Source organism: Peromyscus maniculatus, chromosome 19 (genome assembly GCF_049852395.1).
Source record: "Peromyscus maniculatus bairdii isolate BWxNUB_F1_BW_parent chromosome 19, HU_Pman_BW_mat_3.1, whole genome shotgun sequence".
NCBI classification, from domain to species: domain Eukaryota; kingdom Metazoa; phylum Chordata; class Mammalia; order Rodentia; family Cricetidae; genus Peromyscus; species Peromyscus maniculatus.
The window spans coordinates 69,398,864-69,424,277 of NC_134870.1; the positions used below are offsets into that span (position 1 = coordinate 69,398,864).

Sequence of the window (25,414 nt, forward strand, 5' to 3'; positions counted from 1 at the left end):
ACCAACTCACTGAGAAGGAAGTCACTAAAAACATGCCATTTGTAAAGCATAAACTGGCCTTAGTTCAAGCAACATGACAAGAGAAAGAAAGAAAAGATACACAAACAGAGAAGGGAGAGGTTAACTGTCCCTGTTTGCAGATAACGTGACCTTGTCCTTAAAAGACCTTAAAGATAGAGGACACCTCTCCTGGAGCTCCAAGAGACTCCCCAAGCTGTGTAGGTGACTGCCATTTCCCTTGGCTGCCGCCTCTCAGAACTCGAAGGTAAATCTTTGCTGCTGAAGTCATTCACACTTTGGACACAAAGTTTGGAGGAATTGAGCTGGACCTGCCCCGGAAGCCTCCTCCCTGAGGACTTGTCTCTCATAGTATCAGAAGGAGCTATGCCGGCTGCCAAGGAAGAAAAGCAATCAATAGTCCTACCCAGCCATAAAGCCTCCAGACCACAACAATGACTAACTCTTCAGGATGTGGCGCAGTAGTGGCATGTTTACCTGGGGTTAACCAACAGCTGTCTCATTGGACCTAAGGCCCCACTCAACGGAAGGGAATTCATTCCTAGGGCTGGAAATTTAATCAACCAGCGCCTAGAAAGAGCAAAGATCTTCGAGAAGAACCAGCTACTACTGTGTTCCTGAAGCAATACAGTTTCTAACTATATTGAAATACTCTTCTTTATCCCCACAGGTAATGTAGCTCTCACCCCTCATCAAAGAAACTTCTTTTCCCAGCAGACAGAGAATACTACAGTGATCTACAACAGGCTAAAAATGCAGAGAAAGGTGACTATAGGGTGCCCATCCCTCACTGACACATCTACAGTGAAGCCTCTACATCTATGGCTCAGGGAACATCCTGAGGGAGAGTGCAGAAAGACTGTAAGAGCCAGAGGATCAGGATGCCTGCTGCTAGATCATATCTTCTGGAAATGATAGTGAAAATGCACCCACAAAATCTCAACAGTATGGTTGCCTAAACAAGACCAGCACAATGAGAACACTAGCCAACATGAAAATACGGATGGGCATCTTCACAAGGCTCCATTCTTAGGTTAAGAGCTACAGGCAGTCGATGGCTTCTGAGAAAGGGAGACTCAACCTTCTTCAGGGATGAACCAGTCCTCTTATAGGTTGTTCAGTCCCAAGTGGTCAGACCTTAAAGTACGCACGTAAGAGCAATACTAAATGCACTCAGGAGGTGTGTGTGTGTGTGTGTGTGTGTGTGTGTGTGTGTGTGTGTGTGTGTGTGTGTGTGTGTGAATAATAATTGTAGAAGGTGAGGTCATAAATTTGGAAATGCGAACTGGAAATCAATATAGAGATTTCTCAGAAAAAAAAATCCTGAAACTAGAACTATGACATGTCCCAGTTCTACCATTTTAAAACATTTCTGAAGGACTGCAAGTCAACAAACTACAGAAATACTTTTACATTCACGTTTCTTGCTGCAATATTTTCATAGACAGGAAATAGAACCAGACTAGATATCAATCAAGAGATGAGTGGATAAGGAAAACATGAAACATGCATATTCACAGTGGAATTTCATGCAGCTGTAAAGAAAAAACTGAGGTCATGACATATGCAGGAGAATGGATGGAACCAGAAATAACTGCTAAGTGAAATAAGTGACTGAAAAACACACAAATAACACATCCTTTTGCTCATCCATGGAGCCATAATTTAAAGCTGCATGTGTATTTGTGCGTGTTTATTTATGTGAGTGTTTGTAAGTCATGGAGCTAGAAAGTAGATCACGAGAAGGGGGAGGTCTTAGGGAAGGTGGGAATTAAAAAGGGTAGGGGGCTGGGGAGATGGCTCAGAGGTTAAGAGCACCGACTGTTCTTCCAGAGGTCCTGAGTTCAATTCCCAGCACCCACATGGTGGCTCAAAACCATCTGTAATGAGATCTGGTTCCCTCTTCTGTGTACATAATAAATAAATAAATCTTAAAAAAAAAAAAAAGGGTAACAGAAGCCTGTCACCGAAAAGCGGAGGGGTGTGAGTGTGATGGAGTGGGGGGCGGCAAGATGGCTCAGAGGATGAGGGCGCTCACTGTCAGTTGGATCCAGCGGGATCCCCAGGACTCACGCAAAAGCTCAAGACGGGACTGACCCCACAAAGCTGTCTTGTGACCTCCACAGGAGCACTGGGGCATGCATGCCCTGTTCCCACACCATGCAGGCACACGCACAGTGATGACGCATGAAATCAAACAGCAACCACAGAACAGGAAGTTCAGCAAGGGAAGAAAGGCAGCCATCGGACCAGGGGGGTGGGCCGTGGGGAAAGGGGCTGAGGGGAAACAAATGTTGGGACACGTATGCATGACGAGGGCAGAATGAAACCCAGCACTTGGTATGTTAACCCAAAAGCTACTAGTAAAAAAAATCTCTACTTTCCAGCCTAGATTGCTGGCGCATTCCTGTAGTCCAAGCACCAAGGAAACTGAGGCTGGAGGATCACCATTTTGAGGAGGAAAGACCCTAGCCCTTCAGGCTTACACCCCCAAGCCTCAGGAAAAGAGAAACTTCAAGCACCAGGAAATGAGAAACTAAAAATCTAGTTCCAAGGGCAACCTGACTTAGCCATTGTTCAATCTCCCTTGCAACCATATAACAATGTAAAGAGATTTCTGTTAAGAGATGTGCTCAACTGTGACTGGGATAGTTGCAGGTGTTCCAGGAAGGACCACTGTGACCTTTGTGTAAACTCCACTCCTGCCCTGATACCCCTCCTTGAGGTTTCAGGAAGAATGTACATGCGGACGTGGCTGTACCCACTCTGTGATCAGACCATGATTTTGTGAAACGAAATTGTATGGGAATTGTAACCTTATGGCTTTTGTGGGTTTTTCTTTTAAAAACCCCCATGTGGCTGCAGTAAGATGCGGCTCTTGCTTTTAGGAGCAGAGTTTGCCTGTCTCTACAGTTGCTAAATAAAAAAACCTCGTGCTGATGCATCAACTGGACTGGAGTCTGGGTTCTTGGGGCTCCCACTCGAGACCCCCAGATTTTGGGGTCTAACACTATGATACTTCCTACTGATTGAGAGCACTGGTAGTCTTATGGGAACACAAAGAAAATTTAGGATTATGGTCAAGTCTTGATTGGAATAGTCTATGAGGCTGTATCATCTCAGCTAGCTATCTTGATGTTGTCCTGAACAGTTTGTAGTCCAAAGCCAATCTTTGGGTGATGTTTGTCAGCTTGGTGGTGTTATCATAGTCCGTGTGGAGTCCTCATTGTGGGATTGCATCATCCTTTCAAAGACTTCAGAGGTTGCTATTGGGCATGGTCATGGTTCATTGCAGAAAATCTTTTTTGAGGGACATTTTTTTTTTCTGGATGATTTGTCCTTTATCTTCAGATGTTTCATTTGTCCAGTGTTCTTCAGATTCCTTAGCTTTATTCTCCTGAAAGACAAAAACAAAACCTTGCCCCAACCCTAACTTTGTGGAGGTTCCAAATCTAATCTTTATCAGTTTTGATTTACGGTTTCTCCTTAAATTTTTGTTTTACTTTTTAAAAGTGTTCTATCACCCAGAGCAGTATGGTTTCTTACAATAGGCATTAGGTTCTTTAATTGCTCCGGGAAAGAGTTTCTTCCACAATCACAGGAAAGGACTGAACAGAATTTGACATGGAGGCCTGTGTGAGGCCACTCAGGGAGTTTCCCAATGGCAAAGGCAAGGGATTAGCTTGTCTGTACCTTGTTTATCTACACTCATTAGTCCAATGTCTACCTTTGCCACACCTTCTGCAAAATCCAGAAGGGAGGTGTGTTTTGTTGGGATTATTTTTAGCAAAAACATTGTTTCTAGGAATGCCCTGTTTAAAGTCCCTTTTTAGGTGACCTTGTTTACTGCAATTGAAACATTTAATGTTTCTATTGGTTGTAGTATTAAGGCAACTCCATGTAGTTAAAAGGGAGGTTTATTTTGTGGGGTAATTTACAAGTAAAGGGATAGGTTACAGAATCCGGGAAAGATGTAGCGCAGTTCAGTGGTGTTCTCTGGAGAACTCTTTCAATCTACCTCCAGCGTCCAGGATCCAGGAATCAAGAGAGCCAGCGCATCCAGATCTCAGATCTTAAGGGCTCCTGTCTCTGCCCTGCCTTGTAGGCATGACAATTACTGAAGCCTCAGTGGGGGTAGTACTTCCAGATCAAAGCTGGAATAGCTACCCACTACATGTTTCAACTCTTCTTCAAACCTCTGGAAATCACTTCTCCTATCTATGCATCATTATGATCATGAGACTCAATATTTATTGTATCTTAGATTCATTCCTGCAAGGGTGCTGATCTTGCCTTTGATGGCCTAATTATCCTTTTGCATTGTGCATTCAAAAGCCAGAGTTTCAATTATTATCTGTCTAGCTTTTGAATTTTGTATCATTCTATCTACTGCTGAAGTCAATTTTGTAAGAAATTAGTGAAAGCTTCTTTTGGTCCTGTATAACTTTTGTAAATGACTCAATTTTCTTTCTTCTTCAATTCTGTCCCAAGCATTCAAGGCTGCTATGTGGCGTAAAGGTAGGGTGTGGTCATCATATAAAAATTGTCTTTGTATATCAGCATAATTGTCTTCTCCAAAAAGTTGATCTTGGCAAAATTCCACACCTCTGGCTCTACTTTGTTGTTCAATGGTCTTAGGCTCATCTTTCCACTAGGTCCTCCATTGCAATTGGGGACCAGCCTCTAAGACAGCTGTAACCAAATCTCTCCAGTTTTGAGGGATAATTCTATTACAAGTTGACCATGAGTTTAACACTGCTTCATGAAAGATTAGTGGATGCCATATGAGACTATTGCTTCTTTAAATCTCCTCAAATTGAACATTTGCACAGGAATCCAGTCAGTTCTTGCACAGCCTTGAGGATATCTGTCACTGAATAGTTCCTGTAAGGTTACTGGATAGATTAAGGCTGGCTGTTTGAAAGCCTTAGGCTGTTTCTCTGTAATCATATAATGCAAAGCTGAGGTAGGTTCACCTTTAAATTCTTCTGTCTGGGTCTGAATATCTCTATCATCTGCTTTAATAAGTTTTTCTGAAATTTTTACCTTGCACTCATATTTACCAACTTTTTAAATGTTAAAACAGAAATGATCAAACAAACAATATTTATAATTGACATTACATAAATCCCATTAACATTAATTATCCTCTCATTTAATTGTTCCATTTTCAGACCATCTAATGTATAGTCAAACAGAGACCAAATGCCTTCCATTGTAAAAACGTTTCCCATTTTTTAATGTGGGGGGGAAAAACTTTCTTTTTAACTAATTCCTCTCTTTAAGAAATCACAATTGACTCACCAACTCTGCTGATAATGACAATTCAGATGATGGTGTGGCAGCAGCCCGAGGAGGGGGCCTAGAGAAAGCCAGAACCCACCAGAAGAGGAAAGAAGTGAAAGATCCAGCCATCTGCATGGGAGAAGTGTATGAAAGTGGCTGACTCCTGTGGTGTTTGGAGTCCAAAAACCTATGGAGTTTGCTGCAGAGAGGGTGCAACAAAAACTTAGCCAGCGGGTTAGGGAGTCTGGCCCAGGAGCTGTGGAGATTCTGGCTGCATGCAGCTTGGGCCTGAGCCAGGCACTGCAAGGCCACAGGCAAGCAGCTTTTCCATGAATTCATGCCCCACAAGTTGGATGCCAGATGTTGCTCAAATTTTAAATTGATCTTATAATTAAAAACCCGGAGCCAGAATTGGGGCAAATACTGAAAGATCAGAGAGACAAAGGAACAAGCCATCCCTTACCTCTAGGACTCCTTAGCCTGAAAAGCTTTCCTCAGCTGAAAGATTTAGTTTCTATCTCATCACTCATTATATACCTTTCCTATGATATAGAAATGTATTATATAAAATGATAGGATAAAAAGGTAGATTATTGAATCTACTCCGAAAAGAAAAAAGGAGAATATGGATATGATAAAAAGGTAGATTATTGAATCTACTTTTAAAAAGCAACTACTAGTATTAAATATTTTACACTGGATTGGATTTTCATATATTGTATACAAACTTTGTATATTGATACAAATTTGAGTTTATTTTTGTTAGAATGTACTGTACATACATCTCTAATCTTGTTCAAGGTATTGTACTTATACAGCTCATTTAACAATATAATGCAAATTACTAGTCCTTGAAAATTATTATTACCAACTACTTAGGATTAAAGCAATGAAAGTTAGTAGTTTAGTCATTACAATCAAATTTGTAGTCAGATTAGGTATGTTTTTAAGGTCAAACAGAAATATTTTTAGATAAACAGGTAATCTTCAAACACTTCAGAGATCTACAGAATATAACATTTAAAATACTTTAATAACATAGATTCCTTTTTTATGACTATGAGATATGTCTATTTCTGACAGCACCAATCTATTTCAGAGATGATGGGTGTCAAAGAAACTCCATATGGAATTTACTTTCTTTGTGGCAATCTAGACACTAGGCTAGAAAGTGCCCTTGCTTTGACTGCTGACAGTATACTGTTCAAATGGACAAGCAGGACACAAAAGAAAGGACTGCTGAACTTTGCCAAGACAAGGTAGGAAGGCCCTTCAGAAAATTCTGCTTCACAGATGAATCTGTCCAATATGCTAGGCCTATAGGCAGTAGATGGATGCTCCAATGTTGCAGAGGAACCTTGGGTGACTGTCCAGGCAGCCAGCTGTTTCTGTCATTTCTCACATTTCTTGGAAGTCACTTGCTTGCACTTCCTGCTTACTTAGGTAATATTTCCTTCTTGGGTCTCTGAGGGAGTTGAAGACTAGATAGTTATAGTTTTCCTTGTTAACAAATTTAGAAGAGAAACTCACTAAAGAGGAGTAAAGTGTATGAATCTGAAAGACATGAAAAGATAGTTTTGGGTTGGTAATACAAGTTAGGAGAGAAAGTGAGTTAGGTACAACATTTTTGACTCACAAAAATAGGATAGAAATGGAGTATTTTCTCTGAATTTGTCAAATGTTTATAGATTTGACATTATTCATATAATTCTTGACTGTATATATTGTATATACTTATTGTACTTATAGTATATAGTTTTTCTTATATTAATCATAACCTTTTATTGTTTTAGACAAAAAAAAAGGAAATGTGGTGATGTATTGTGTACCCTAATAAACTCTGCCTGAACATCAGAGGACAGAACAAGCCACTAGATTAAACATAGAAGCCAGACAATGGCAGCACACACCTTTAATCATATCACTCAGGAGGCAGAGATCTGTCTGGATCTCTGTGAGTTCAAAGCCACCCTGGACTACATGAGATTGACTCAGTCTAGGAGAGAAACAGAGCCAGGCAGTGGTGGTACACATCTTTAATACCAATATTTGTGAGTCACATACCTTTAATCCCAGAACTAAAAAGGAAGTAATATGGTGGGCAGAGAAAGGTATATAAGGTGTGAGGAGAGAGGAACTGAAGTTTTTGGCTGAGGAAAGCTTTTCAGGCTGAGAAGTCCTAGAGGTCAAGAGGTGGCTTGTTCCTTTGTCTCTCTGATCTTTCAGTATTTGCCCCAATTTCTGGCTCTGGGCTTTTATTATAAGACTGATTTAAGATTTGAGCAACAACACCTTGTTTCTGAGGTTGGACCGTCTTTGCTATTTCTGCCACCAAGTTTCAATTCTCCTGTCTCCGTCTTCTACCTCTCTGGGATTACAGAAACAAGCCACCTAATCCCGCCTGTGGGTTTGGAGGATCAAAGCCAGCTTTTCGGGTTTGCATTGCAAACTCTTTAACCCACTGGGTTCTGATGACGACCCAGACGTAGTAACGCCACTTAGTGAAATGGTGTTCTGGCTTCATCCAATATTCAGTCACCACACTGAACAATGCTCCAAACGGTGGCTTTTCAGAGACCATGTATGGCTGGTGGGATCTTTAGAGAAGGGAGATTTTTTATCATTGCTCTTCAAATCACAACATTATTTCCATCTCTAGATAAGAGAAAATAATGGCTGTGTATGCAAACATAGGACTCATGACTCATGGTGAACAAAGCCAGCCCCCATGGAGTGACTCACAGTGACTTAAGAGATGGGAGGAAGTGGACCCAGGGATCAGGATGCCCACTCATGTTTGACTGTGAGTTGGCTAGATTTATAACAAATGGGCTCTGATTTGGGAAAGGTATGAACTTGACCTACCAGGTCATTGGGAGTCATCTTCGGTTCACTCGTATTTACTGTCAGGAGGGCACAAGATCAGAGGATATGGTTGAAAGTCAGTAAACAAGTACAATTCGAGTTACATCACTCAGGCACGCAAAGTGAGGCTGGGGATGGGCAGCGAAAGGAAGTTCTAGGACCATGTTAGAAGTACTGAATACAACTGGGCCTTACTGTGTTTACCTCTGTCCTCCCATCTCTAGTTAATGTGGTGGGGACTGACTACTTGTGAAGGGACCCGAGTTCAAAGCTGTGTGCCAGCATTTAAGAACATTGAGGCAGTTGAGAGGACTGCATTGAAATAACACCCCTTTCTTCTGCATGAACTCTGGCCATAGCTTATGCTCTTGAAGGACCATTCTTATTCCATAAATCTTTAGGGATGAGCCAGTCCACCTTCTCAGCCCTCATCATAGGAGGTGTCAGGTGGACCAGGAGTCAGGAATAGGGAAGTCAGAGACAGGAAGGGATGGATTTTGGAGAGTGAGACCCCTCACTGCTCTCCATTAATCCTCTACCATTGAGCTAAGTGTTGGGTGGACAAGACCTAGAAAGAATTACTATAGAGCAGGGGGCACTTGGAGGCCTAGGGTGCTTACATCTTCCCCTGGAGTCCTGGAAGCTGGGCTTCCTTCCCTGGACCAAGCCCTGCCTCAGCTGCCATCATGGACCTCAGAGGGAAGCATGCTGTCCTACGTCCACTTCTCTCCTGGATGAGTGACTTGAGGGGGTTAAAACAGTCCAAGGACAGGAACAAGGTGTGTAGATGATGAGAAAAGAGCCAGGCAAAGTAGTACAGGACTATAATCCTAACACACAGGAAGCTTGAGAGCGGATTGTAAATTTAAGACCTGCCTTGAGGCTTTATCTCAAACCAAACCAAACCAAACCAAACCAAACCAAACCAAACCAAACCAAACCAAACCAACCAAGCAACCAACCAACCCACCAACCAACCAACCCACCAACCAACCAACCAACCAAAGAACTTCCCCACTCCACTCCCAAAGGGGCCAAAGGAGGGGAATGAAACAAAAGCAGTGTAAGAGAGGGTGTGATCCAAACGTCATAGACATGGGATTACTACGCTGGTAATCCACCATCCACTGCAAAATGAAACTTTTCTGATGAGTCTTGAGAGAAGCATTATCTATGAGTATAGTTTTATGTCATTAGGAGTTGGTTTAATACTGTGCCCATTTAGCAAAGTAATAGTAGTAGGTTCCCCTCTAGGGCCTAGGACCTATTTAGTTATAGGTTCATTTTTGTCCATGATAATGGTACTACGTATGGGTTTTATCTTGTGGAGTGGTAATTAAATCCGATCTGAAAGTGATTGGTTACTCCCACGATGTCAATGCCACTATTGTGACAGTGGGCATACTTTGCCAGGCCAGTCACTATTGACGCTTGTAGGGTTCATAGCTGGATAAGACTGATGATTGCTTTTCTCCACTGGTAGCATGCATACACACACTTTCTAGTACTAGGAAAGTTAGCCAGCAGGGGTGAGGTTTCCAGGTGAGTACCAGCTTGATTTCTCCGTGTTCCGTGACTTAAGTATGTGGTGTCTACAACAATAGGGTATTACTGTCAAGTTATGCAGAATAGGCAGGGGCACTGGCGATATCCTGTAATACCTGAGTGTCTGATACCTCACTTGGCCTAAACTCCAAGCATGTAACTCATTCCTGGCAGTGGGCTTTTTATTTATTAGCCTGCGGTATGTAGAAGGGGCATTGTTGGTCTATGATGTGGTGACTTCATTTTAACACATTTTCTCTTTGCATATAATAATATGCAGGTTTCCCTATGAATTTTTTGAAAGATATTTGGTGTTATATATTTCTCCCTGAACTCCCTCCTCTATCTTCCCATTCCCTCACCCCAATTTATCCTTCCTGCTCCGTTATTCTCCTTTAATTCTTTATACCACTGTGTTCTGTCTCTTGTCCCTTGAGAGCCCAGTCTCCATTAATAATAATAAAAATTCCTTAATAATTTCTTGACCCCAATAGGCATTCCAAATGAAACACACATGTATGAAGATTCAAAGTTTGCAACATTTGTCTTTCAGGGTCTGGGTTACCTCACCCAGACTTACTGTTTCCAACTCCATTTATTTGCCTACAGGTTTCATGATTTTATTTTTCTTAATGGCTGATAAAACTAATTTAATTCCTTTTTTGGTAAACAGAATGACCCAAAGCAGCTTGGGGAGAGGAAAGGATTTTTTTGGCTTATACTTGAATATCATAGCCATCACTGAGGAAAGCCAATGGAGGAACTCAAGGTGGGAACCTGGAGGCAGAAACTAAAGTAGAAGCCATGGAGGAACTTACTGGCTTGTCTTTCTGCTTATGTTCATCTTCCTTATACACCCAGAACTACTTACCCAGGGATGGAACTGCCCACAGTGAGCTAGACCCTCCTCCATCAATTTGCAATCAAGAAAATGCCCCCACAGACATGCTCACAGGTCATTCTGATGCAGGCAGTGTCTCAATTGAAGTCCCCTCTTCCCTTGTGTCTCCCAGGAGTAGCCACCTCAGTATATACAATGGAGTTTTACTTGACCATACAGAAGGATGAAATTCTGTTATCTTCAGGAAATGGAGATCATATTAAGTGAAATGAGTTAGACTGAGAAAGGCAAACAGCGTGTTTTCTCTCTATGTGGAGCCTAGATTTTATAGACATAAAATCATGTATACATATGACGTGAGACTGGAAGGAAGACTTGAGGAATGGAGTATAGAGGGTGAATAGGTTCAAAGTATGTGATATATTTGAATGAAAACGTGTTTATTAAACTTATACATAATGGATGTGTGCCAGGACCTTAGCTTTAATACTATACTAATATGGTTATCCCCAGGAAGGAAAAATGTAGCTATCATTTTATTTCTTTATTTTTAATTAAAAAAAAATAGCTTTGAGGCGCAGTGTTCTATGACCCAGGTCAGCCTCAAACTTATTGTGTAGCCAAGACTGGTCTTGAAACACTAATACTTCTGCCTCCACCTCCCAAGTGCTGGAGATACAGGTGAGACATTGGACTCAGTTGTCTGTCTTTGTAAATGACATCTCGTCCAAGGTATGTGCCTATTTGTGTGCGTATTCTGCAACGTAAGTTCTTCTTCTTCTTCTTTTTTTAATATCCCCAAAGCAGCATTTATTTACTCTTTTAAGTCCAAAACATTTATTTTAGCATTCTGGTATTTCATAACCACCCATCATGATTGACACAGGTTGACACACATGATGCTGTCAGGATACACAAGAACAGTAGTCAAAGAGTTACAAAAAATAAATCCATGATTCTTAATCACAACCAAAAAAAAAAAGTTACACATATCCAAACTTCTGAGCACTGCATTGAAAAGAAAGTGTGCGCACGTCATCATTTCAGAGGCACAGCAAGGGCTGCTGAAAGCTCACGTTAAACAGTCTATAAAGCTGATGGTGAGGGAACAAGGTGTCGCTGGGTCAGTTTCCATTAGCAGAAGGAAGGGGTGAGAGGGTCGAATTCATTTTTGCATGCACAAAATGTACTGCTTAACAGAACACTATCAGCTTGTTTTAAATAGCAGCCATAGCCTATGTTGGCTAATTCTCCTTTCTACACTCAATTACCATCACCTAGATTTGCCAGAGATCAACAGACATAATAAAATGCTTCATTCAGAACACTTCTCTGCACAATTCAAAAGGGAATGCCCTGTGGCTCAAAGCAACCATCAGTCCAGCAAATGCCCATGAAGGTTTATCTGAAACTGCTTCCCAAGGGACAGGAGGGCAGATCTGAATAGCTGTGCTGCCAATACAGATAGGTTTAGCACTAGATATAGTGATTGTGGCAAGGAAGAATCAGTAATGATGGGGGGAGTGGGTGAAGGAAGGGCCAGGGACCTGAAGGGTCTTCAGTTGCCTTCTCCTGCTTCTTCATGCTGCTGGTCGCTCATCCAGAGGGTGAGGTTGTCTCGCAGCAACTGCATGATGAGAGTGGAGTCCTTATAGGAATCCTCATTTAATGTGTCCAGCTCAGCAATGGCATCATCGAAGGCTTGTTTGGCTAAGAGGCAGGCCTGCTCTGGTGCATTCTGGATCTCATAGTAGAACACAGAAAAATTGAGGGCCAGGCCAAGCCAGATGGGATGTGTTGGCTGCATGTGCTCTTTGCTGATTTCGAAGGCTTCCTTGTATGCGGCCTCAGAAGCTTCAACCACACTGTTTTTCTTCTCCCCAGAAGCCACCTCTGCCAAGTAGCGGTAGTAATCGCCCTTCATTTTCAGGTAGAACACCTTGCTCTCATACTGGAAATCATTGCAGTTCTTGATGAGAAACTTGTCAAGCAGAGCCAAGACATCATTGCAAACTGTCTCCAGCTCCTTCTCAATCTTCTCCTGGTAAGCTTTAACTTTCTCCAACTTCTTTTCATTTCCATCTGCCATGGTTTTTTGCTCAATGCTACTAATGACCCTCCAAGAAGATCGCCTGGCACCAACTACATTCTTGTAGGCCACAGAGAGAAGATTTCGATCTTCATTAGATAGAGGTTCATTCAGCTCTGTCACCTGCCTTTAAATTGCCTGAAAGAAAGCCCACATAAACCCAGAGGGAAGCCAGGCAGAGTGGTGCACACCAGTGATCCCAGCATTTGACAGGTAAAGGCAGGATCATCTGGAGTTCAAGGCCAACCTCAGCTACTTAATGTGTTTGAGGACAGCCTGAGATACATGAAAACCTATCCTGTTTCAAATCTTTGAAAGGGAGTTGGGGGTTCTAACACAGAGGTACCGTGTCTGCCTGGCGTGAGTGAGGGTCTTTGATGGACCCTGCAGTGGAAGAAGGAGAAAAAATCGTAAGTTGTTCTTACTTGGAAGTTACTCAGTGGTTCTCAACCTTCCTAATGCTGGGGCCCTTTAATACAGTCCCTCATGTTGTGGTGACCTCTGGCCATAAAATTATTTTTGTTGCTACTTCACAACTGTAGTTTTGCTAAAGTTACGCATCATAATGTAAATATCTGTGCTTCCCAATGGTCTTTTGGGGATCGTGACCCACAGGTTGAGAATAACTACAGTACGTGAATCTGAAATATTCATGCTGTGCATGTGATCTTCAGAGCAAGCAGCCAGAGCAGGCTTCCATAGGACATACTGTCTGTCCCTGTCTCCATTCCTTCTGCCCATCATGAACCCAGTCCTTACTTTTAAGTTAGCTTGTCTCACACATCATTATTTCCTTCTATTTGATCCAGTTGGCATTTCCACCAACACTAGGTGGAAATTTGGGTTATTTTAAGAGTTTTTTTTTTTTTTTTTTGCAGTCTGGAAAGTCCCTTTTGTTGCTCTGATCACAAGGAAAGTCATACATCCCCTTGACATCCCCCCCCCTCAAATCAGGACTAGTCTTGAATCTGTTTCCAAAATAATGGCACCATTAACTGTCATAGGAGCATCCACAAATCTGTTACAGCTTTTGATCTCAGTGCTTTATGTGTGTTATATGACTCTGGGGGGCAGAGCCAATGGCTCAGGAGGGATAAGGAACTCACTTAAAGGCACACAGGTGGTGGGAGGCAGAGGCACGTGAAAGCCATGCTGTGTGGCTCCTCAGTCTTGTATTCATGCCATGAACAGCAGAACTTCAAAGATGAGCGAGATCTTAAACCGGAATGCTGAGATTTTGCTTTCAGGAGGCTCAAAAGTCCCTTGAGAATGGGAGGTCGAGAGGCATGGTGGGCTGGCCCCGATGGAGGTTTTGGCCTTACCATCTGGGTGTCCTGCCACTGAGTTGGAGGGCATCTGTCAGTTAATTACTCCAGGCTTTGTCTCTGAAGGACAAGTCTTGCCATAGTTCTGATTCAGGCGGAAGTTCTGCAACAGTGCCACTTCTGTCCTAACCTGGAGGACCCCAGGGACACTGCAGCGAAGCAGACAATTCCCACAGGTGTCACTTTGTCCCAGTTACGCCATCTGGGCTACAGGACCCTGGGGACATGACTTCCCTAAGCTGAGACAGTGCAGTTCTGCTGCCCTGAGAAAACAAAATAATTGTTCCTCTTGGCATTGGGCTTGAACCTAGGGCCTCATGCATTTTCGACAAGCATCCTGCCACTGAGCTGCATCCCAAGCCCACAAAATGTAAAATCCTTGAACAGCTGACCTAGCACAAACACAGACTGAGTAGCCGCAAAAGTGTGGTTGTACAATGCTCATCTGTATGCAGTTTCTTTTTTCCTTTTTCCTTCTTTCTGTTTATGTTTAATTGTCTTACCTTCTTAATTTCACATCACTCTCTGGCCCCTGCCCTCCTGTTTATGGTTACTGTCCTCTGGCCCTATTTTCCCATGATATGTAATGCCACAGTTGTGTATATGTGTTTATATAATATGTGAGTGTGTATACATCTACACACACATTTATGGATCCAGTATTCGGGGATTATCAACTTACTAAGATAGATTGAGTTATAAACACTTGACAAGGGCTTGGTTCTGCACCCCAGCAAGCTTTCTGGAGAGCCTTTTAAGACTGATGTTGTATGTTGTTTTAGTCTGTTCACTGTTGCTATAGTAAAATACCTGAGACCAGGAGTTTTTTAAAGACTAGAGACTCATGTCAAAAGTGGGAGAGTGAGTGGGTACATACAGTAAAGAAGAAACACACAGAGCTGCCTTGCCTTGAAGCAGTCACCTCTGCTGGTCCTCCGGATGACCTTAAGCATCTCTTAAAAGCCTTACTTCCTACACCACCACAATGACAATCTAATTTCAACCTAAGTCTTGGTGCAAATCATATAATTATATATCTACCTCATTCTTTTGAATAATGGTAAATATCCCATGGCACGGTTACACCAAATTTTCTTCAGTTACTTCTCTATTAGTGACAAATGTATTTGTTTCTATTTTTACCACTCTATGAACAAATGCAACAGCAAGTGTCCTGGGACTTATGTCTTATGTGCTGGTAATCTTTTTTAAATGATACTTTTATTTATTCCTTGAAAGTTTCATACATGCATACATTTTATTTTATCTTCCTCCAACTCACCTCAGGACCCACCAATTCATCTTCCTCTCAACTTCATATGCTCTCACTGTCTTTACCTCTCTGAATCCATTTTGTGCTGACCACTCTTCAGTTAATGGTTCTATACCCATAAACACAAATATTAAGAAGATAATTTGACAACATGATCATTCAGGGAAACAGCAGAATTCCCCTCTAGGGCCTATGACCTCCCGAGTCAAGGGAGGCCATTTTATGATATCAGACATGAAATTCCTCCCGTGGACCAAGCCTTTTATCCAATCAGAAAGTGGTTGGTTACCCCATAACTGTCCTGCCACGATTGCATCAGTGGTCACAGCTTGCCTGGCAGATCAGTAGCATCAGGGTCGAGCGCTGGATAAAACCACTGGTGTCTCTTTTTACCCAGCAGCTTGCATAACACTTTCCAGCACTATGAAAACTAGCCAGCAGGGGGTTTACTGGTCAGTTTAATTTTGATTTCTCAATGTCCTGCAACCAAAGTGTATAGTATCTTTGGCAATAGGGTCTTACCATTTAGTTATGGTAGGCAAAGGAGTAATGGAAACAGCCTGTGCTGTTTTGGGGTGTCTCTGAGGCCTCCCTAGCCAGTAACTTAGAGAGAGGTACTCCATGTCTGACACTGCGATTACCATCAAATAACTCCTGTCTTCTGCAAATAGTATTGTTCACCCATGCAGGGTACCTCTGCTCAGGCTCCTTTAAAATATATATAATTATTTTTAAAGGAGCTTAAAATGAGTAGATTTCCACCAAGTGTCTTCATAGAGCCTCAGTTTTGGTTATTCCCCTCTAACCCCTTGTTATCCTCTATTCCCCATCCTCATCTCCTTCTAAACCCTTAACCCAGAGTGGCCCCCACCCCATTCTTTCAAGTCACCTGTGTCCTACTATCCCTTCTAGTTGTATTTATTTATTTTTTTTGCTTGGGTTGTAAGATTGTAGGTTTCCATGCAGCTTTTTAATGCATCCTTCATTTTGGGTATATCTTCTTCCACCCACTGTGGAGATCTTATTTCTGTAGGAAGTATTGCCAGAAATGGGATTTTTAAGCACCAGATGTCTTTCTCAGGTGGTTGATACTTTGCATTTCCACTGTGCATAACTTATAGATACAATTTCTCTATTACATACATACACACACACTACATAATAATAAACAGGTTTTTTTTTTTTTTTTTTTTTTTTTTTTTTTTTTTTTTTTTGGTTTTTCGAGACAGGGTTTCTCTGCGGTAGCTTTGTGCCTTTCCTGGAGCTCACTTGGTAGCCCAGGCTGGCCTCGAACTCACAGAGATCCACCTGGCTCTGCCTCCCGAGTGCTGGGATTAAAGGCGTGCGCCACCACCGCCCGGCCTAAACAGGTTTTTTAAAGAAATTAATACTAATGCTTTTCAAACTATTCCACAAAATAGAAAAGGAAGGAATGCTACCAAACTTGTTTTTACTGAATTTACAGTACCCCATGACAAAGCCAGATAAAAATAAAACAACCCATAAAAAGAAAATTCTAGACTGATTCCCATGGTGAACATAGTTGCAAAAATCCTGTCCTGCTTTATGTTATTGTCTCTGCGTCTGCTTGTCACTTCCATCTCTCTTGGGGAGAGACCCCGGGTTTGTGGGACCTAGTGGGAGGCAGGAGTTCACACTCCATGGGCCGGCTCTTCTCTTTACCTAGTTAGTTCAGGGTAGGTCTGTGACCAGGGCTGGGCCAGGTGGAGGACCCCACCTGAACTGTGACCAGGGGAGGAACAAACGGGGATTCTTGTCACCGAAGGTGGAGAGGAAGCTGGTGTGGGGCACTGTCCCCTGGGCCTGCACTGTCACCCAGTCTCTCTTGCTTAGTCTCTTCGCCACACCTAGTGGCCCAGCCTTCCTGTCCTTCGTCATCTAGCAGTGTGTTCTTTTTTTTGACTCAGTTAGTCAGAGTTGATTTTTATTATCGATAAGAACTATGATTTGTTAGCAGTGTTATTCCTGCACTCCTCTCTACTACTCCCTGTTGGTCAGAGGCCCGCTGAGGCTGCCCTGCCCTCTGCCCTTTGGGGGCATGGCTAGCACACAGGTGCCATCCTTTCCTCTCCTGGGAAAGAGGGGCTGTCCAGGTCTGACGGGAAGCCAGCATCCTGGGATGCACTCACAGCTAGTTTCTTGTCACAAAGGTGTGATTTGCTGAAGAGTGGTAGACAGTTGCGGTCCTTAATTCAAACTGGCTTCCCTGGAGAAGGAAGAGCACTGTGTGGAAGAGTCATGGGGGGCTCAGGCTCTGCATTGGGGATCACTGGGGATTTCTCAGAGGGTCATTCAAAATACTGCTTGTCTCTGTTAAGATATGCCTCCTGTTGTGTGTCCTATTTCCTGTAATTTATCAAGTATTACTCAGAGTAAATTAAAGGACACTTAGATGTGGGTTGGAAAGCGACAAGGCAGAGTGGTCATTGGTAATGTGTGCCTGTAATCCTTGCACTTGTCACGGGTGGGCAGAAGATGCATCTTGTCACCTGAACGCAGGAACCCTCTACTCTGCCATGTTAGACTTGAACTTTTCTGGGGATCTGCCCAGAGTGGTCCCCGTTGGTGAAGTTGTGTGGTTCTGAGGAGCTCTGCTGCCTCTGTGCCAACCCTTACTGATAGAGCCTTCGCTTCCTTGATTTTTGACAATGTCTGAAAATACCGTTACTGGCCCATCTGGGGACTTGTCTCATGTTCATTATGGACTTTGGAATATTTTTACACTAGCCTTAGAATTTAAATCTTAACTTTCAAAGTGCCTCCTTCTAATTTTGAATTGTCATTAACTTTGCATATATATATGTGTGTGTGTGTGTGTGTGTGTGTGTGTGTGTGTGGTTATAAAAGCAATGTATGTTTAATATAAAAGACAGAAATGCAGAAGTGCCCAAAAGAGAAAAAATGTAAAATAATGTAATCCCCCCACTCAAACAGAAATATTTTAACATTTTTTATTTTTGAGATAATAATATAATTGCATTTCTCGCTCCCCTTTCCTCCCCCAAACTCTCTCATAAACCACTTCCTTCTCTCCTTCAAACTCATGACCTTTTTTCATGGATTATTTTGTATGGAATATTTTCTTTCTTTCCCTCTGTGTTTATCTACTTATAGTATTTTACAGTCTCCTTACAGCAGGAGGGGAGAACTCGCTGCCTTGCGAGGTTAGCCTTCCCGGGCTTTAATGGATCACTTCTGTTCAGAACCGGGCACTTCAGAAGCCGTATTGCTCACTCGTTTGGTTGCCTCCACTTTGTAACTACCGTAGCCATGACAATGATTTCAGCAGGACTTGACCCGTGATGACCCTTGTTCATCTCCATCTCTCTTCACTCTATCTGGATGTTTAATCTTAACTTTGAGGCAGGGGTCTGGCTACATGGCCCAGGCTGTCTCTAAACTCCTGGGGTCAAGCAATCTTCCCAAGTCAGCTTTCTAAGCTCCTGAGACAGCAAGGCACTCATCCCCACACCATTAGGGGATGAATCTCCAGGCCTCTTATCCAGCTTTGCCTATTTGTAATCATGTGTGTCTAGCTGAATGCATGTCTGGTTTTCCACTCACCCTTATTAAAATCCATTAATGACAACATTAATAGGTATGTTTATGTACATGTTTATATACTTTTGTGTTCTTTGGTCCCACTTCCTGTTTTTCTTGCTTAGGGATATTATAGCATCAGTCTCTTGAATGGGGCAGTCCAGGGTTTAAATATTGTTTCTTGTACTTCTGTGATCCTGAACATCTGGGATGCTGTCATTCATCTGAGGAATAGGGGGAAGGGGATCTGAGAGGGCAGATGTTCAGCAGTCTCGGGAGTCCCGGAGGAGAACCCACCCACCCACCATCACAAGCACTATACAAAACTAGATCTTCATCGGCACTCCAGAGCCCAGAATGAGTTTGTCTCCTTTTCTTCTTTAAGCTGAGATAAGGGGCTGTAGCCGCCTGGAGCTTCACTAGACTGAGATGTCAGTGACTGGCAGCCGATCGTTGGAAAATATTTGAGAAGTAAGGGAACAGAGCAGCAGAGACGGAAAGAGGAGGTAGGTGGGGTAGGGCAGGGCTGGGTTTGGGGTGAGTTGGGGCTCATAAGACAGGGTGGAGTTCAGTCGGTCCCCTGTGGTCAGTGTCCTGGCTTTGGGTCATCTGATCATTGTTTAATTCTTTACTGTTTCTTAGATACACTGTTTTTTATTGAACCACACACCTTGAGGCTTATCCAAGTTCACATTTACCGTTCCTCTGACTGCTCTTTATGTACAATAAAATGCAGAGTATTGAGGTCGGGGGAGCAAGTGAATCTCATCACATCCTCCATTGAGATGTGAACAAAAAAGTGTGCAACGGACATGAGCCTACTCATACCTATGATTTATTGAAAAAGAGGGTAGGATCTTTGGGGGGCCTGAGGGTCTATCCTGGAGGAACCATAAACAACAGGAGAACCAGGAACTCCATACATTCTCCCGTCTAGTCCCATGTGTGGGGGCCTAGGAGTCTGGCCTGAGTCCTGGCTTAAGAGTCCCCGAAATATATGAATGGGTACAGTTTCCAAGCACCCACCACTTACCTTCTCCTTGGGGGCTTAGGTCCGGCCCTCGTGGAATTCCTAAGGAGCATGGCGCTGACAGCAGGTGTGTAGTGAGGACTGAGAGCAAAACGGTTATGAGAATGTCAGTGAGTTTCAGAGCTTAAGTTCTTCACCATTTTGTGCAACTTGGGACGAGGTGAAGGTCTAGAAGAGGAGACCAGAACCAGAAATATCGACGCTGTTGCACTGACCTTTTTCCTTGCTCTGAGAGGAGGACTTTCTTGCCTCTGCTCAGAAGAAAGAGCCAGGGACATTTTGGTTGCGTTGAGTTGTGTCTCTACACTAGGTTGCGAGGGTCTTTAAGACTTGCTACTTCGGGGGCTTCTGTTCTTTTCTTTATTTCTGCCAGAGAGCTGGGACCATTACTCAGGGATGGCCAGTAATCATTCATCCACTAAATAAATAATTACCACTGATGAAGGCTGGTCCTGCAGAGGGTGGAGACCTGGGCTCTGCTCTCAAGTCTCAGCATTCCTCTCTACCTGCACACATCCACCCACACCATTCCCTCTCTGGCCTTCTCATTGGCTCTAGGTTTTTTGAACTTGGGTACCACTGTCATTACTGACTAAATCATTCTATGTTTTGGGGACTTCCTTGTGTGTTGGAAAGCTTCTGGCAGCATCCTGGTTTCTGCCTAGTAGCCATTATGTCTCACTCAGGCTGTTAACATCAAAGCAACTCGAGATGTTGCCAAATGTCTCCTGGGAATAGAACCACTGAGCTCTTTGAATTTTATTTCTTTTAGGGCCACATCTTCCATAGAGTTTGCCTCGGTTACTTCTGCTCATGCTGACAGCTGTCTTTAGTCTCTGGACCATTTGTAGCTACTGCTATACAGTTGAGGATATAATTATTCACCCCCCCTTTTCTTTTATCTGTTTGTGAAGAAGCAGATCAATGAGAATGGTCCTGGGGAGGTGGGTTTCCTTTAAGCGCATGAACTTACTGTATCTCCTGGAGCAAGCTGCTTCAATTCTGCCAAGGAGAGCCCAGTTTCTTCAAGTGCAAAATCACATCCAGAGCTACGCCAACCACACATCATCGAAGACATAGAGGAGGCATGTGGGGAGGCTTCTAGGTCGCAACTCTCCTTAAAGTGAAATTGATTTTTACGTGTTATAGAGTTAGTTTCTGTATGGGGTTTACTTGAAATAATTATGGTAAATAAAATCTGTCCATGTTCTTAAAGGCTTCTCTAACATTGGACATTGAGATTTCATTTGTACTGAATTGTGTCTCCCCCTAGGTTGAGAGTACCTGCAGTGTTGGTTACTGTGGGGACCTTTAATTCCTACTCCTCCTGTCTCTTCCCCTCTCTTTCCTTTCTCTCTTGTCTCTCCTTTCCTCTCCTCCTCTTCTCTCTACTCCCCAGCTTTCCTTCTCTCTCCTTCCCTCCCCTCCCCTCCCCTCCCCTCTCCTTCCCTCCATCCATAGACTCTGACTGGCATCAATCTTGTACTTCTCCTGCCTCTGCCTCCAGAATGCTGGGAGTGCAGGAGTGCACCACCATATTTACCATCGGGGCCTCCTATTGGGAAAGCTACGACTTTTCCAGAACTGTCTTGCCAGTTCTCAAATTGTATCTCATTGTCCACTATTGACTCATGGCCACTGTAAGATGCAGGGACACTGCACTAGTACATGACAGACTGTTTCAGCTTCACAGTAGAAAACGTGAAGGAGAAAGGAGGCAGAAGATGGGTGCTGTTCTAGCCAAGCAGCAGGTTTGACCTCGTGCCCTCTACATGCCACCCTCCTTATTCAGCAGAGGCTCCAGCACCTGAAGCTGTGGAAGGCAGGCAGCCAGGAAGACAGCTCCATGGGCTTTCACAGTGTAGCCTGTCTTCTGAATTTCCCCATGGTCCCAGCATGGCTAGGGGTGACCCCTTACAGGGACAGTGGCTCAGCTCTGGGGGTGGGAGTCAATCTATCTGTCGATGGTCAGGTTTCCTTTCCTCTTGGCAGGCTCTGTAGTTGGAATGGGAGGCTCCTCAACAAGGAAGTAATTAAACAAGTCAGACAATACTGCCTCGCTTCTGAAAAGCCATGGGTTTAACCAGGATTAGAAGTACTGATGTGAAGTGGCATTACGAACAGGGCTCACCGGCGGGCACAACTTGGCATTTATGATTACTTTTGTCCAAGGGGCATTTGTTGATCTGAAGAGCAGGCTGAGAAATGAGTTATTTTTGAAAATTACAAAGTGGCTGGGATTCGATGGTTGGAATCTGTTGTTCACTTTCTTTTCTAGAGTGTGTGTGTGTGTGGGGGGGGCGGGTTTCTGGAAAACATTTTGGCACTTAGAGCCAAGACCCTTCAGGGCTGTACTGTAGCTCTAACATGAACTCAAAGTAGACTGCTGTCAAAGAAAGCCTCGGTTCCTCAGCTGTCACTTAGTTATTGGGTATCACAGTAAGTCTGAAGCCTTGACCTTGCCGACTGTCAGTTCCCCTAACAGCTTACCAGAGCAAATAAAGATCCCACCTGGAAGAAGATGCTATCTGAGGTCTCAATTAACTTGTATGGATACATTTTCAAGTCTGATGCCCAAATCATAGTAAAAGTAAACAAAGGAAGGGAAAAAGGGCACAGATAAATAAGAACTAGCACATACAAGAGGCACGAGAGTGCTCAGGGTCCTCCTCCTCCTCCTCTTCCTTCTTAAACTTCTCTTTGAATTGTTACATTTTCACATTGCACATGGGTTGTATTCCTCCCCAAGCCCCTTACATCCCTTGTTAGTCCTCCACTCATCCCCCAGACAACCTCACTTCTACTTTCAAGTTGTGGCCACAAATGAAAGAACAAATGTCATCTGTGTCCTTCTGAGACTGGCTTAATTCACTTAGTGATCACCACCAGTTACATCCATTGTCTAGTGAATGACATTACTGTGTTCTCTATGGCGGAAGAAAAATCGACTGTGGTGACCAGAGGGATGGTTCCGTGAATGGAAGGGCTTGGCACAAGCATGAGGACCTGGGTTCAGACCCCTGGCACCCATGTAAAAAGCCAAGAGTGGCCCTCCGTATTCAACTGTTTCATGAAAGGCCTTTGCCCAAGGGAATATGGTGGGGAGAAACAGAGGGCTCCCAGCATCCTCTTCTTGCCTCCACACTCTACAAATGGATGCTTGTGTTCTCACACACATGTGTACACATACATCCATGTGCTTTTAAATATTAAAAAAGCAGAAAGATTCTGTTATGCATATGCCCACGTTTTCCTTATCCTTTCTTTGTTTTTGCACACCGAGGGATGTTACAGCTGGTTCATATAGTTACTCTAATTTTAGTTTCTCCAGAGATCGCCATAGCGATTGCCAGAGCGGCTGGACCAGTTTGCACACCCATTAGCAGCTGATGAGCTGCTTGACCTGGGGCCACAGAACCAAACTCGGGTCCAGTGCAAAAGCGTGCTCAGGTTATTCTTGACGTAGGCTTGCCATGCCCAAACTTTAAAGCATCTCTGCTGATTACATGCTAGAGAACATGAGAGCCCAAACAAAGTCCAGTGATGACTGTAAGTTATAAAAAGAGTTGTATAGATTTAATAAACTCCTAAGCCTCTCTAATTGAAAAAAAAAAAAAAAAGATGGTAACAAATATTAAGATCCCAGCGAATGTGCTTAGCAGCAAACACCAGAACAAGAAGGTAAGTCAATTAGGAACTACCCAGACAGAGCACAGAAAGAGAGCAAGGGTAAGGCTAAAGTCAAAAGTAATGTGTATCATATGCAAATAGAGTCCCAAATGGAAGGGACAGAGGAGAGGGTAGGGCGAGTGAGTCATCTGAGGAAGGAAAATAGTTAAGAATTTCACCAAACTGATTAAAGTCCTATGAATCCCAAGCAGGATACATTTAAGACACTCATATCTAGACACATCGTAGTCAAATTTCAGAAGGTCAAAAGCAAAGAGGAAAAACGTGAAAGCAGACTGGGGTGCAGAAGAAGAAAATAGAAAGAGGGCAGACTCATAAAAACAGTGGCAACAGAAAGACAGCAGAATGTCTTCATTTGCTGGAAGAAATCAATGGCCAATGTAGAACTCGGCACCTGGTAGAAAGATCTCTCAGAAACAGTTTTCGTTCCCATGAAAGCAGGAAGAAGGGCGGTTGGAAAACTGCATTAATGAAAATTCTGAAAGGTATTCTTTGGGTAAAGAGAAAGTGACCCCAGCTGGGAGCTTGGAGCTGGAGGAAAATGAAAAGGGATGAAAATGGAAGCTATAAAAGTAAATATACATGATCACAGTGATGAAAACAATAATGTTTAGCAGTGTTTGTTTATTTACCTTAGTCCCTTGAATGCTAGGATGACAATTGGGAGCCACCATGCTTTGCCTTCCAGTCAGGTTTAAAATGTACAACCAAGCCAGGCCTGGAGGGTCATGCCTGCCTTCCCAGCATTATGCAGGCTGAGGCAGAAAGGTCACAAGTTTGAGGCCAGCCTGGGCTACATAGTGAAACATTGTCTCAGAAAAGAAAAAAAAAACATATGATAACATTCTTTTACAAATCATGAGAGGGTAAATGACATTAAAGTGTTCCAAGGTGCTCACATTTGCTTGGAGAAAGGAAAAATTAACGTTAGTGTTTGATAAATCATAGCCAGCCAGGTGTGGTGGTACCTGCTGTAACCCAGCACCCAGGAGACAGACAGAGGCAGGAGTGTGAGAACACTGGGGACCTAGTGAGATACTGTCTCTAATAATATCCCACTAACATTAACGTTTGATATACCAAGTATATGTTGTGATGTCAAGAGAGGTCACTAAAGAATGCAGATACGTGAAATCCCACCAAGGTCACTTTCAGACATAGGACCCTACTAATACCTCAGTTACAGCTAGGATGTCCTCCTCTCTCTGTTCACTGTAACTTACTCTCTTCTCCTGGAGATACGTCTCTCATAACTATTTAAGTTTACTTCTGACCAGTTATGACTCCTGCCTCTGCCACACTCATGTTTTCCTGTTCTACCCCCTGTCTACTTTGTACACTGATCTCCTAGAGCCTTGATGGATTGACCCGCTCCGAACTGGGACACTTGTTTTACCTTGGAATTGTACCACAAGTATCTTTTGTACCTTCTGTGTGCTCATCACCCGGCCTCACACGGGAGACACTAAATAATTTTTACAGAAATAGGTAATTACAGAACTCAAGTTAGTATCTTTGAGTTATTTCTCAGCTGTGAAAATTACTAAAATGCTATCCACTCTAACATAGTTCATAGGGTTGCAGAGAGGCTTGGATGGGCTAATGGATATGAGAGAGCTTAGATTACGTAATGCATTATAAAGAATTACTGGGAGTAATAAGCAGAGATGGATCGATCAAGCAGCCATTGGGGACTTATAATATGGAGAACATTAAACCAATGATTTAGATGAAACCAAATTAAAGATTTAGAAAGTTACATTGACTTACAAGAATGGCCAGTTACATGGGCACCAGGTTAGTGAGATTCCAAGGTGAACACTCTAATAAATGTCTGCTCTTTCTTATGGGTGTCTCAGGATTATTTAGTCCAGTAGTTTGTAAACTTGAA

General features: G+C 43.1%; 1 pseudogene; it reads right to left on the bottom strand.

Annotated features, from left to right (window-relative positions):
* Positions 1 to 11,324: 11,324 nt before the first annotated feature.
* On the bottom strand, positions 11,325 to 12,794 carry LOC102922438 (14-3-3 protein eta pseudogene; annotated as a pseudogene).
* Positions 12,795 to 25,414: the final 12,620 nt, after the last annotated feature.